This window comes from Amblyomma maculatum, unplaced genomic scaffold (genome assembly GCF_055883805.1).
Source record: "Amblyomma maculatum isolate TAMU_Amacu unplaced genomic scaffold, ASM5588380v1 scaffold_22, whole genome shotgun sequence".
Classification (NCBI taxonomy): Eukaryota; Metazoa; Arthropoda; class Arachnida; order Ixodida; family Ixodidae; genus Amblyomma; species Amblyomma maculatum.
Genome location: NW_028146747.1, coordinates 1,715,511 through 1,724,497, shown reverse-complemented (window position 1 = coordinate 1,724,497; position 8,987 = coordinate 1,715,511). Strand labels below are relative to the sequence as shown.

Below are 8,987 nucleotides of genomic sequence, written 5' to 3'. Positions count from 1 at the left end.
GTGAATGAAACTATGTACAGCGGAGCTTACAACCGAGGCCAGGAATAGCTACTGGCTTCTCACTATGGTCACCTTAGCAGCAGTACTTAATTTGCCTGGACGGCAATCCTAGCAGCGTAGGTTGCCAACAAACTATAAGCACGTACAAGCACAGAAGTAGCCGACTGAAATGCAATTTTATTTTCTAGGAGACATTATGCAGGTCTAAGTATAACTCAGAACGTTTTACATATCGTCTTCATGCAAAGCTGCCCGTATAAAAGAAAAGTTATGGCGGTCAAAAGCAGCACACTCTACCCTTTGTATTTGCTGCATAGAGTGTCGGGCAGCGTCGAGCAACAAACTGCGCCGATGGCCCTTTTTAGTCATTCCGAGAGGAGTGATTAGCACCAGGTCTTTCCGCTCGCTGAGGAAAGCTTTGACTTCCGACTTGAACTTCGAAAAGACTTCTTCTATAGGGTTGAAAAATGGACTGTAAGGAGGCAGCCGCTTGATCGAGTGCGTCTGACTGGCCAGGCTTGCCTGTTCCGCACGGCTGTGAGCTGGAGCGTTGTCAAAAATAAAAACCGCTCCAGAACCAGGTTCTTCACTTTCGACACGGGCTGATATGTCGCTCAAAAATTCATTGAAAACGACCCAGTGAACATTGTCTATGGCCGTCCAATGAATGAAACCATTTGCGGACATGCAGGCGAGAATGTTAAGTTTTGCTCCTTTGGTGCCAGTCGTCGTCTGCACCGCAGGCTGTCCCTTCACTGCACGGCCGAAGCTCCTTCAACACCATATGCTATAGTTGGTCTCATCGATGTAAAACCTGCACAAGCGAGGTCCTTCACACTGCAACCATTGCACGTATGTTTTGCGGCTGCGTTTCACGTCGTCTCTGTTGCGGTCAATCGGCCTCTTAGTCATCAACTTCATAGCGTAACCGTGCGAATCCTGTAGGCGATCAATGCTACTTGTGCTGATGGCGATTCCCGGCCATTCTTCTTGCACTGCTCGCTTTATTTGCTTTAGCGTGAAAGCAGGGTTGTTATCCACAATATTCTTTAGAGCCGTTACTACCTCATTTCCGAATTTCTTCGATGTTCCGCCTTTCTTCCACGCTTCTCTATCGCTCGCTGCAATGCATCTCGCCGTCTTTAAATTGATGCCCAGCATGTCTGCCAATTTTTTCACATCTCCTCTACGCCTCGACACTTTGAGAATTCTGGCCCTGTCATGCTCGGAGACTTTGCTGTTCTTTCTTTTTGGTGCACCTGGAGGCTTGAACGGCGGTCCCCGTTTTCGGTGCCCGATTAGGATGTCAGGGCACTGCTCATCAGCTTCCATGGAAGAAAATAATGCGCCTTCAAGTTCATGCAAAATTAATGAAAACACGCAGACTACCACCTGCCTATAATATACGAGTACGAACCACCACCGTCCGGCTCTACTCCGTCGTGCAAATGCAGACGACAACGCGGCACACACAACGGAAGCGCGATAATTGCCGCCTGCTTTGAAATCTCTTGTCTTCTGCGTTTCTAGCAGGTTTTGTTTTATGCTCTTGAGAAAACATTTCCATTTCTTGCAAAAGAAAGTACACCTATTTCTAATAGCGAATTCACATGTCTGTGCTTTCATCCATTCTCCTAGCATAGCGCAAAAACAGACGACAATTCGGCACCGAGCAAACGGAGGCGGCAAACTTGCCGTCTGCTTCGGACCTTTTTGGCATTGGCTGTGTAATGTTTGGCTGATTAAATTACATATAGCTAAATTAGATACGGGTGATTAAAACATTTTTTAATTGTGTGATAAAATAATTGTGTTTCATCGAAGACATTTTAATTCTGTATATATTCTGTAATCAGCAGTGCGCACATTTGTGGGATAAATTGTCCTCTTGGAATATAGAGCCAGTAAGCCACAGCTCTGGTACCCTTCAGTATTTCAGTGCCGAAATTGTGCGTTTGTCATAATATTGACGAAAGTCATCCCATAAGCTAACGCTTCGCTTACTCGTCGCATGGTCTGGAATGTGATCTCAATTTCTATTTATTTCTGGAATTCATGCTTCATGCTTTGGAGCCCTCCACCACATTCATTTTTGACATGTGGATTAAATTGGTTGGCACCCGGACTAAATTCGCTGGCGCTTGTATTAATTGCGTTGGCACTCGGATTAAATTTGTTGGCGCGAACATTATTCGAGTTGGCGCTTGGATTAAATATGCTGGCGCTATGATTAAATGCTCGGCATTCGAATTAAATTACATGGCGCTTAGATTATATAAGTCGGCGCTCAGATTATTTCCGCTGGCGCTTTCAGAGGGAAAACCTGTACTTACTACTCTCGTCTACTCAATCGCAATAACCGGGAACCTGATCACGGTGGCCGCGTTTCGATGGAGGCGGAAAGCTAAGCTCTCCGTGTGTTGGGAGATAGTGATTACATCGCAGCCATTCGCTACGGAATTCCTTTATCTATTCTTTCACTCTAACCTACATTCCTTCCCGTACGGCGCGATTCAGGTGTCCATCGAGAACTGTTACAAATACTGCGCCCTTTTTATTTGGGGGGGGGGGGGAACCAGCTTACGATTGTTAGTTAATTTTTGCCTGGTTTGTAAGCATAGTTCTCCAGTAGTTCTGCTCATACCACTCCTGCAGGACGTAGCAGGGACGTAGCAGTTCTGCTCATACCACTCCTGCAGCTCTCAGGACGTAGCAGGGAGGATGCACAGAATTTTTGAGCAAGTGTGGGGGGGTAGGACGCTCTGTCCTACTCCGGCCAAAAGAAGGGGCTGTGTTACTACTACACGAATACGACAACTTTGCACCGTGAGTGTGATAGCGCGCCTGCTCGTAGAGGGTGTGGCCAGAAAGGCCAATTTTTCTGATTTTCGCATCCAGAAACAGCTTCGTAAAAATGGGATTGGAGCAAGATTTCACTCTAAATGATCGCTTTTTCACTTCACTTCATTGCTGCTCTAGTGTGAATCATGGCATGCAAGACACAACAAGAGAGAGAGAAGCCTATACGGGTTTTGGTTGCACGGTTGGACGGCGTCGCAAAGCGATAGCAAAGGCTTTAGGGTGTCGGACAAGCGAGCGAAGCGCAGCAGGGAGGAATTGAATTACTCGAATCTCGAAGCGGCTGGAAAACCGGCCCCGATGTCTAAAACCATAATTTTGGGGGGTTCTTTTAGTTTCGAACCGCGCAACGTGACGACGGCTGCCCCAGTACAGGGTTGCCATAACTACCGCCCGCTAAATACATTAGTGAATAGTGTATATAGCTATTCGGCGGAAACAAATAAAGGTATCGCTCGTAGACTGTCAGTATTGGTAGCGTGAGGCGCCTGTGAGAAAGGTTGCTTTTTCGTGTATTAGCAATGTATTGTAACTCGCGCTAACCGCGTCAGTTCTGGAGGGGGAAGAAGACGAAGTTCGTGCGGAGTGCGCGTGGTTGCCGCCGCTGCTTTTGCCTGGTCAAGCGCCTGCTCTCTGCTTCCTGTGCCTCAGCGCCCGAACCCTGTCCTTCTGGACTGCCGTCCGGGTAGCGATAGAACCCGTGACTGTATTAGCACGGTTATAAGCCTGTTTTCAAAGTAGCCATTTGTAAGGCACCGCTTCAGTGCAGGATGCGAATAACACAGTACTTACACCGCTGTATGAAGCGCTTTCCCTTGCTAACAACGCCAGGCCTATAACGCCGCTGCACCTTTGAAAGAAATCTTGTTCATATGTGACTCATGCATGCACACAACGCATGCGGGCGGAAGAAACATGTTCCTAAGCGGCAGTCACAGTGTGTGCAGAAACACTGCGTTCTTCTGCCGCGGACCACATTTCCGGTTCGTCACAGTTTCCTGCAAGGTACCGCTACTGAGCTCATCGGTCGCCGTTTCCAGTCTCCGGATGCTTAAAAAAGCGGATGTGTGCGTTCGTACCACGACTTCCTCTATTTTTATAGATGAGGTCGTGGTTCATACAAACTTTTATTATTTTATTCTTTTTTTTTGCGTAGTCGCCACCAGATCGGAGACCCTGAACAACGTCCTTTCCGTGATGGAAAGTTGGGAGTAGAGAGTTACCCCCATTAAGGCACGCTCGCTGCGCAAAGAAGCGCGCTAAATGGGGCTCGCCAGCTACAGCGAATGACGATATTCTAACTGTGCAGCGCACCTTTCACGAGATCTCAACTTGTTTGGTAACAATACAGAAACATTTAACATTAAACAGGCTCCGCCATTACACCTAACATCACTCAACGCATCGACACTGATGTGGCTTGCGTAAGCGGCGATACATCGATCCGTGGATATAGAAAGTGTTCAGTGCTGAGGCATCGAAGCTGTCGCTACTTACGGGGTATGCCGGAAGATCCCGAACAGAGAGGTAGTTCATTTCCTGTATATATATGTGCACCCTCATGAAATTGCCCCTGGAAGAAATAGAGCAAACGCATAAGATTTCTGTGACATTAGCAGTTTGCTCCTAATGTTAGCAGCGCTACAGTGGGACCCAAACCCTCTATTCGTGTTTACTATAGTTACAGCAGATTGTGGCAAGCTCTCCAAGAGATGGGAGTTCCAATTCACCTCATCTGTCTCCTCAGGAACCTGTATGAAGGGCGAGAGGCCACAGTCAGAGCTGGGCATGGTCTTACTGATTGGTTTCCGATTGAGAAAGGAGTGAGGCAAGGCTGCATACTGTCGCCCTGCCTATTTAACCTATATGCTGAGTGCATCATGACAAAGGCCGGTCTGGACGAGTCTTCTGCTGGAGTGAAGATTGCTGGAAAACGTATCAACAACCTTAGATATGCGGATGATACCACTTTAATGGCAGAAAGTGAAGTGGAACTCATGAGACTTCTGATGCACGTAAAAAAAGAGAGTGAGAAGTTAGGGCTTGAACTGAACATTACAAACACAAAAATCATGGCGTCTTGCCCTATCAAGTCCTGGAGCATCAAGGGACAAGAAGTGGAAGCTGTGACAGATTTTCTCTTCTTGGGCTCCAAGATTACCCTGGAAGGAGACTGCAGCCATGAAATTAGGAGACGCCTGCTTCTGGGAAAGCGAGCCATGGCTAGCCTTGACCGCCTAGTAAAGAGCAGAGATATTAGTCTGCCAACCAAGATCCGTATAACTCATGCTACGGTCTTTCCAGTTGTCATGTATGGATGCGAGATTTGGACTGTGAAGAACCCTGACCGCCGAAGAATTGACGCGTTTGAATTGTGGTGCTGGCGGAGACTCTTGAGAGTTCCGTGGACTGCCAGAATATCAAATCAGTCGATATTGTCGACCGTAAACCCTGACGCCTCATTGGAGGGTCAAATTCTAAAGTTAAAGCTCAGCTACTTTGGTCATCTGATAAGAAGAGAGGAGTCGCTGGAGAAAGGTTTGATGTTGGGAAAGGTTGAGGGTCACCGGAGAAGGGGTAAGTCAGAGACCGGAAAGCATTGCGTGATATGGTCCACAGGGTCACGAAGAGCCGGACACGACTGAGCGACTGAACTGAACTGATAGTTCTAAGACGAAATTTAGTTCAGGGCAATTGTAGCAGTAGCAGTGAAGGAGTCACCGACCATTTGGAAGAATTCCTTCAGAGTGCATGCACGTTCTTTGTAAGCAATAATATCTGCATGAGCTATATAAACGTACAATCGGCGGCAGAATACGTCGGGGCACACGACGTGCGGCAGGATAAAACTGTATTGCCTGACGTTGCACTTCTGGTTTCGAGATGCGCAGTGCGCATGCGGGTCCTTTCAGTCCGAAATACGAGCTGATTACATCCGGCTCTTGGTGCCAGATGCCGCTTTGTTAATTCACTATACGGCGAGGGCGAATAGTGCGCAGCTCAATTTTGCCTGATTAAACAGATAGCGTATCTTATGTGCCCCGTTGACAAACCTGCTCCACATACAAAGGTTTCTCTTCATTGAATTCTATTTTTGATTCAATCATATTGTTACGTGGTGACAAGCAAAGAGGACAGCACAACATGGCGATAGGGTGAAGGATGATCTTCCCGGGGCCACCGAGCTGTTCGCTTGAAGTTGATGGTGACGTGACGGTGAGGATGTTCAAGGAAAGACAGTAATGAATGACTTGCTTGCCACCACGATGTCTGATGCGTGGGTGATCCGCCTGTCCTGGAGCTCTTCAACCATCCGCCACCAAAGCATCCATAGGACCGATGCCTCGAGGTCGCGTCGGGCAGCTTGGGCGGGGGTTGCGTGTTCGTGTCCATCGGTTCCTTCGGGTCATTCGGGTCTTTCGGGTCCTTCGTCTCGGTTCTGGTTGGCCTGTCTGTTCTCCTTGTCCTCAGATTCGGGCTGGGGGCTGGGCGGTGGTGGTTGGTGGGGTCTGGGCTGGAAGGGCTAAGGAAGGGCGAAGCTGCTCGGCGATGTGCCTGGGCCCTTGGTCGATAGTCCCGGCTTACAGATGGCGTCGATGCTCCAAGGCGAGGATGGGGATGACGTACGTCGCACCTCCAACCAAAATGTTACGTGGTGGCAAGCAAAGAGGACAGCACAACATGGCGATAGGGTGAAGGATGATTTTATGGCTGGCCTAGCGCGAGGGCTCCTCTCGCGCCACTTGTGGAAAACCAGTTTCCTCCCCCTTCGCCGCGACCGACCACCACCACCCCAACGAGCTTCATGGCTGCGCCGGCTGGGAGAGGAGGTAAATACCTCCCCTTGGGGGAAGGAGACCAGTGACGGGTGCGCCACCAAGACGTCTACGCGGGTTCCCGCGAGAAGACGAGAGGACGATTCTGGATCCAGCCGGCAACGAGAGCGGTCGTCTCCCGCCGCGTCACCCGGCAAACGCCGGGGGATAGCAGGCACGGAGTACGCTGCGCACACGGGAGGACCCGTTGTGCACGACCGCCCATCTTCTGGTTCCCAACGGCGAAGCGACCGGTAAATACCGCACGCTATCGCCGCCTCCCGCGGCAAACGCCGTGGTATGGCTTCGTCCGAAGAATGCGGCGCGCGCGGGAGATCCCGGCTGCCATATTCACGGCACGTTCAAATGTCCGCCGCCGAAATCGCACCCCCATTCCCCAGCCGGTGAGTCAAAAGTCCTTCTTACGTAGCCTTGCCCTTCCAAGGAAAACCTTTTGATGTATAGCTAGCCGGCATGCTCTGTATTATTTGCAAGTGCAATAAATAGCATTGGAGTAGTAACACTGTGTCGCCCTCGTCCTTTGTCCCCTTTGTTCCCCTCCGCGGGTCGCTAGCGAGGACGCAGCACCTGCGGAGTAGGAGCGGGGCGGAAGACCGTTCTCCCTTTAAACCCCACATACTGCCGATCTTCTTCGTAGTGAAGAGGGGTTTATTGGGAGTTATTCGGAGGACTCGCGACGGCGACCGGTGACACAAGGCGATCTAGAGCGAGGCACAATATCGTCCGAACAAGACGGTCCGAGCTGTCAGTGCGCGCGCCAGCTGATCGGCGTCTTCATCGTCGTTAGCTTCGGCGCTGTATCATTTTCCTTACAATTGCCCCGGCGGAAAGAGGGAGCCATCCTGGCGACTTAGGGCGAGGGTATGAAAAGGGGGTCGTAGTATGGCTTAAGTCGACTGACGTGAACAACTTCTCGCCCGCGGCGACGGTGGTCTAAAGAAGGCGATGCCGGCTCCACGACGTAGTTAACTGGTGATGTATGCTCTAATACACGATAAGGGCCATTATACTTCGCAGACAATTTTGAATCAGCCGGAACACACAGCCAAACGAGGGTGTTGGCAGGAACGTCAGCAGCGGGCTTTCCGTGATCGCTCTCATGACGGCGAAGATCTTGAATGTCCGACGTGAATGAGCGCGCCAGCTGACAGCACTGCTCAGCATTACGGGCAACAGTAGAAAGAGAAGTGTACTCTGAACTGTCGGGGTGGTAAGGAAGTATGGTGTCCAGTAGACAGGAAGGCTCACGACCGTATAGGAGAAAGAATGGGGAAAATCCAGTCGTTGCCTGAGGCGCTGTGTTATAGGCATAGGTGATGAGGCAAGGCTGCATAGTGTCGCCCTGCCTATGTAACCTATATGCAGATTGCATCATGGGGACGGCCGGTCTGGACGAGTCTTCAGCTGGAGTGAAGATTGCTGGAAAACGTATCAACAGCCTTAGATATGCGGATGATACCACTTTAATGGCAGAAAGTGAAGTGGAACTCAAGAGACTTCTGATGCGCGTACAAGAAGAGAGTGAGAAGTTTGGGCTTAAACTGAACAGTAAAAAGACAAAGATCATGGCGTCTTGTCCTATCAAGTCCTGGAGCATCAATGGACAAGAAGTGGAAGCCGTGACAGATTTTTTGTTCTTGGGCCCCAAGATTACCTCGGAAGGAGACTGCAGCCATGAAATTAGGAGAGGCCTGCTTCAGGGAAAGAGAGCAATGGTTAGCCTTGGCCGCCTAGTAAAGAGCAGATATATTAGTCTGCCAACCAAGATCCGTATAACTCGTGCTATGGTCTTTCCGGTTATGATGTATGGATGCGACAGTTGGATTGCGAAAAAGACTGACCGCCGAAGAATTGACGCGTTTGAATTGTGGTGCTGGCGAAGACTCTTGAGAGTTCCTCGGACTGCCAGAAGATCAAATCAGTCGATAGTGTCGACCATAAACCCTGACTGCTCATTGGAGGGTCAAATTCTAAAGTTAAAGCTCAGCTACTTTGATCATCTGATGAGAAGAGAGGAGTCGCTGGAGAAAGATTTGATGTTGGGAAAGGTTGAGGGTCGCCGGAGAAGGGGTAGGCAGCGAACGCGATGGTTAGATGGCATCCTCGAGGCACTGCAGATGAAGTTACGGGATGTTAGGAAGATAGTGAGAGACCGGAAAGCGTGGCGTGTCACGAAGAGTCTGACACGACTGAACGACTGAACTGAACTGATGTACGGAAGCACCTGATCGCAATTAGCGAGTCAGAAGAAACGTACATGGCGAGCATGTCACCAAGCGTTCGGTTTAACCT

At 49.8% G+C, this 8,987-nt stretch overlaps 1 pseudogene; it reads right to left on the bottom strand.

The window, feature by feature from the left end:
- Positions 1 to 225: 225 nt before the first annotated feature.
- Positions 226 to 5,966, bottom strand: LOC146171471 (uncharacterized; annotated as a pseudogene).
- Positions 5,967 to 8,987: the final 3,021 nt, after the last annotated feature.